Below are 6,126 nucleotides of genomic sequence, written 5' to 3'. Positions count from 1 at the left end.
CGAGACAGGGTTTCTCTGTATAGCCCTGGCTGTCCTGGAACTAATTTTTTAGACCAGGCTGGCCTCGAACTCAGAAATCCGCCTGCTTCTACCTCCCGAATGCTGGGATTAAAGGCATGTGCCACCACGCCCAGCCTTTTCTTATTCTTTGTTTGGCTTGCTTGCTTGCTTGCGACAGGGTCTCACTACAAAGCCCTGTGCGATCTGAACTCTTTGTGAGGAACAGGCTGACCTTGAACTCATGGATATCCACCTGCCTTCACCCCTGAGTACTGAGATTCAAGGCACACACCATTCTTCCTGACACGGCTGGCCAGGTCGGGGCCACTCAGGCAAGGAGGACCGGCCAAAGGCTTGCTGAGTCTCCTAGGCTCTGGTAGCATCTTCTGCCCCATCCAGGGGTACAACCATCAGTGTGACTGGTGACAGACACATGCCACACTGCACACTAACCATGGAGACCGAAAGACGGGGAAGACCCTTCCTCACACAGCTCCCAACCAGTAACCTCTGCTTGAGAAGTAGGTTGCTCTCCTATGGTGACAGGGAGCAGAAAAAAGAGGCCAGTGACACCCCCACCCCCATACAGAACTGGGGGAGGGAATAAGACCTCAATTCCCTTACCCTACCACAAGTCCCAGTTCCAAGTTCAGTCATCTCTTATAAACACATGGACCCAGGGCAGAGCCAGAGGCTGGCCTGATCCAAGGTAGACACTCAGCTAACTGTTCACCACACAAGCTCAGAGCTCTCGTGGGTTGTCCTTGTTCACTAGCTATTGAAAGCTCATGAGGAGGGATGTTCTCCTCAGGCTCTGGAGGCAGAGGAACCTGTCCCTGGCCCTGGCCCCTGCCAGCCTTTCTATGAACATAGAGGTGGTGCCATGATTAGGTCACACAGGCCTTACATCACAGCTTTCGGGTGATCTATGGAGGTCATAGCTTCCCACAGAGGGGTGATGCTCTTCGTAGGGTTAGGGATTCCATGGAAGTTTGGGGCTCCCAGTAGGAGCTGCAATGCTAAAACTGGTCCCCAGGGTTCTGGCCAGCCCTGGTCATCCCATCTGCTCTGGTCACGTGTCCCTAGACACAATGTCTGACCACTTACACCTTCTCTCTTACATTAATTCCCCATCTGGACTAAACTCTGCAGGGGTAGCCCACCTGAGCTGTCTACAGGCAGGACCTGGCTCCTGAGGACACAGGTCCCCAAGAGGAAGGAAGGAGAGAAGGAAAGAGGGTTGCGGGCTACAAGTTGAGGAGAGAGTTGCCCTCCACTTGTAGTGGGCTAAAACTCTTTTGTGTCACCATCTCTGTTGCCCTGGCTGTTTGGAGCAGGGCTGCTTGTGTCAGGCTAATGCAAGGCCGCATGGTCACCGTATGGATCCTCAGGACCAGACAAAACAGGCACGGACCAGGGCAGACTTATAACCCCCACACTGACCAGAGAGAGGGCGCCTGTGGCCGGGAAGCAGAGAGGTTTCTGGGACACGGACGCTGTGTGCCAGGCTGTCTGGGACGCTGCCGAAGGGCTGGAGAAGGCTCCTCCTCTGCCTTCTGCCTGTGCATTCAGTCAGCACTAACGAACTGGCTTTCCAGGTACTTGCTATTCCCCGCGCCTTCCCCGTTCCTTGCAGCTCTTAGCTCTGATTGCCCCACTATTTATAGTGGACTGTTCCAGAGACACAAATTACTATTGTAGCACAGCCTTTAAACTCCAGAAGAACATTGAAGGCAATTAGCTGACCGGTTTGCTAATGAACTTCTCTCTGGTGACTTAGCAGTAACTCTTGTTTCTTTCTTTCTATCCTTTTTTTTTTTTTTTTTTCCTGAAGCGATGACTGTACTTTCCTGTTCCAAGAGGCCGGCTCCAAAAATATAACCTCCTTTAAATAAACTGCACAATTGCACTTCCCTGAGGGGAGGCACACCCTTCCTCCCCCTGATTTGCCTGTCACCCAGGAAAGCAAGGTTGCTTCTTCATCAGCCTTAGAACGCGAGCTGGGGCTTCCGGGGTGGCTCTGGGTTTGCTGATGCCACATCCCCATTCCTCATGTCCTCTCAAGGCCCGAGGCTGCCCCATGCCGAATGAGAAGGCAGAAAAAAGGAAGAAAAGAAACCCTGACTAGGGGTGCTTGCTCCCAGGGGCCTTGTGCCAGGGAGCTCTGCCCACATTCAATCCCTGAATCCTCAGATGACCCACAGCAAGCCTATGCAGGAGAACTGAGGCTCAGCTCTGGGCTCCATGCACTGCTTGTCTGAAGGTGTCGAGCTGCAGAATCTCAGAGCTGCATATAGATGTCCCACAGTTCTCGGGCTAGGGGGACACATGGACACGTGAGCTGTGTTTAATTTTATTATCAGCGATAATGGCCACCATTCAGACCTGTCCTTTAGAGTTTCTTGAGGGAGGGTTACCTCCCTCAGCCCAGTATGCCAAGCAAAAGACACACCTGAATCACGAAGTTGCCACAGCTTTAATCTTAATCCGGAGCATGTAATTGATTTAACAGGTGAGTGCACTTGCCACAAAGACAGGATTTGTGGATTCCTGGAACCTACACAGTGGAAAGAGAGAACCAGCTCCTACAAGTTGTCCTCTGACCTCCGTGTGTGCACTGTGGCATGTGTGTGTACCACCACCACCACCATCCCCTTGCCTAAACAAATAAACAAAAGAACAGAATTTGTAATCCCAGCAGAGGGGAAGTAGAAACAGGTGGATCCCTGGAGATTCATAGCCAGGAAGCCTAGACAGACGAAGAGAGAACTTCCAGGTCTTAGTAGGATATCTAAATAAATAGACAATATATACATGCATACACACACACACACACACACACACACACACACACACACACACACACACGGTAGATCCAGGTGTGGTGGCACACACCTTTCATTCAGCACTCAAAGGTAGATGGGTGGATCCCTGAGTTCAAGGCCACCTTGGCCTATGTAGTGAGTTCTGGGCCAGGCAGGGAGATCTGGATGTCTCCAAAAAGCAAAGTGAAAATCCAAAGTAAACGGACCCTAAGTAACAGCACCAGATGTGGTAGTGGTCCTCCTTCTCCTCCTCTTCCTCCTCTTTCTCTTCTTCCTCCTCTTCTTCCTTCTCCTCCTCCCTCTCTCTGTCTCTCTAGATTTATATAACTGGTGAGCCCCAGTTAACATCAGAATATGTGAATTCCTCTCTCCACCTTAGTTTTCAGTTCAGTGAAGCAATTGGAACAAAGCATGTAGGTCGCTCTGAGGTATGTGTGTGTGTGTGTGTCTGTGTGTGTCTGTGTGTGTTGCCTGCATGTCTGCCTGTGTGAAGGAGTCAGAAGCTCTGGTACTGGAGTTACAGTCAATTGTGAGCTGCCATGTGGGTGCTGGGAATTGAACCTGTTTCCTCTGGAAGAGCAGCCATTGCTCCAGCCCCAAGGTTGAACTTCTATAGAGCTACAGGACGTTCCACCCAGAGGGTTGTATGAATGTTCTACCCTGAAAAAAAAAAGAGACACCCTAGATGGCAGAGACCCTACCCAAGATGCCATCCTCTCCTTTCCTGTGTCTCCTGCATTCCCCTTTGACTCGCTATTTCTGCCTGTCTTGTGAGTCCTTCCTCTGCCCTGCCACTGGCCTGTCATGGCTCATCCCGAAGGGCAGCTACTACTGTGTCACCACAACAAAACTTTAAACTTAAGTAGGTGCTATTGTTCTAGATCAGGCCTTCTCAGTGAGAAATCACTCCACACACCTAAGAGATTAAGAAAGTCGGGGGAGGGGGGGAGGCTGGAGAGATGGCTCAGTGGTTAAGGACACTGACTGCTCTTCCAGAGGTCCTGAGTTCAATTCTCAGCAACCACATGGTGGCTCACCTGTAATGGAATCTGATGCCCTCTTCTAGTGTGTTCGAAGAGAGCAACAGTGTACTCACATAATACAATAAACAAATCTTTAAAAGAGAGAGCAAGAGATTAAGAAAGAAAAAAGTGGGGCTGGAGAGAGGGTTCAGCTCTCTGAAACGCTCAAAAAACTTGAGTTCATTTCCCAGTACCCACATGGCAGCTCACAATTGTCTGTAACTCCTGTTCCAGTGGATCCAGCACTTGAATATAGACATACATGCAGGCAGAACACTATTGTACATAAAATAAAGATATGTAAAATCTTTAATCTATAATAAAAAGTTAGCAGTGGTGGTACACATCTTTTGTTTGTTTGTTTGTTTGTTTTTTTCGAGACAGGGTTTCTCTGTGTAGTCCTGGCTGTCCTGAAACTCACTTTGTAGACCAGGCTGGCCTCGAACTCAGAAATTCGCCTGCCTCTGCCTCCCAAGTGCTGGGATGAAAGGTGTGTGCCACCACCACCCGGCAGTAGTACACATCTTTAAGCAAGCAAGCAAGCAAGCAAGCAAGCAAGGAAACAAAACCCTTGTAACAAAAAGAGCTAATAGTAAAAAATAAATCTTTACATAGGAAATAATAATAAATATATAATGTATATTATATATTATATTAAATATAATACAATATTATTAGGTTTATATGATACAATTATATATCTATATCATTATAATAAACTCATTAAAATATTATATAATATATTACATATTATATAATATCATTATAGGGCATATATTTTTATAATTATATATTATAATATATAATAGTAATAATATTATAAAGAAGAAAAAAGAAAGAAAGCTCTTTTATAAAATAGCACATGTCTGACTATAGCTAATGCCTAAAGGAAAATTGGTCTCAAATAGATTTCATATTCATATATATATATATATATATATATATACACACACACACACACACACACATACATATATGTCTGAGGCTTGTGCACTATAGCTTGTGTCACTGTGGGTGGGCTTTAAGACCCTCACCCTAGCTGTCTGGAAGTCACTATTCTACTAGCAGCTTTCAGATGGAGACATAGAACTCTCAGCTCTGCCTGCACCAAGTCTGCCTGGATGCTGCCATGTTCCCGCCTTGATGATAATGGACTGAATTTCTGAACCTGTAAGCCAGACCCAATTAAATGTTGTCCTTATAAGAGTTGTCTTGGGGGCTGGTGAGATGGCTCAGTGAGTAGGAGCACCCGACTGCTCTTCCGAAGGTCCGGAGTTCAAATCCCAGCAACCACATGGTGGCTCACAACCATCCGTAACAAGATCTGACTCCCTCTTCTGGAGTGTCTGAAGACAGCTACAGTGTACTTACATATAATAAATAAATAAATATTTAAGAGTTGTCTTGGTCATGGTGTCTGTTCACAGCAGTAAAACCTTAACTAAGACAGAGGACAAAAGGCCCAAAGCCATAGCCAAAGCCCCAGACTTTAAGATATAGAACTCTAGGCTCTTCCTGCCTGGATGCTGTCATGTTCCTGCCTCAGTGGTAATGGACTGAACCTCTGAACCTGTGAGCCAGTCCTTTATAAGAGTTGCCATGGTCTTGGTGTCTGTTCACAACAGTAAAACCCTAACTGAGACACATTTATATGAAACATTCTGAAAACCCCTGGGCGCTCATTGCATCTTCAAATTAGTTAGCCGGAACACCGTGTTAGCTGTTTTCCCTCCCACATGGACATAGGAAGGCCAGGGTTGACCCTAAGCTAGTCTGCCCTCCCTGAGCCTCAGGAGTAAGGAAGGAACCAGAGATCTCTGGCTTCTGTCCCAGCTAGGGTCTGCTGCTTTGGGCTGTACTGGACACAGGCTTCTGCGGTTCCCAGAGTCTTTTCCCAAGAGCTTATCAGGCCATTGCCAAACAGTGGCAAGCTGGACTCAGCTTCCCTGAGTGTCCCTCAAGGGGCTCCACCAAATACGCGGGTTGCTTGTGCCAGGCTACTCTAGGTGCAGAGACTGGGTTCTTCATTTCTTACCTCTTAGCAAGTGCCCAGCTGCCATTGGTGAAGTGTTATGGGAAAGGGGCCTCCAACTCAGCACAGACGACACACAGACACCAAATTCTCAGCCTGTTTTTATCTTGTAGAGACTCTGACTCAGACTCCACAATCTCTCCACCCAACTCACTCGGTTCCCACTGGCGGGTCATTACCACACCGACCCTGTGCTTCAAATCCCCCACGGCCTTTGTGGTGCACCTCAGGCAAAACCACGCCATGC

The sequence above is a fragment of the Mus pahari genome, chromosome 9 (genome assembly GCF_900095145.1).
Source record: "Mus pahari chromosome 9, PAHARI_EIJ_v1.1, whole genome shotgun sequence".
In the NCBI taxonomy this organism is placed as follows: Eukaryota; Metazoa; Chordata; class Mammalia; order Rodentia; family Muridae; genus Mus; species Mus pahari.
This window is presented reverse-complemented; position numbering follows the sequence as displayed.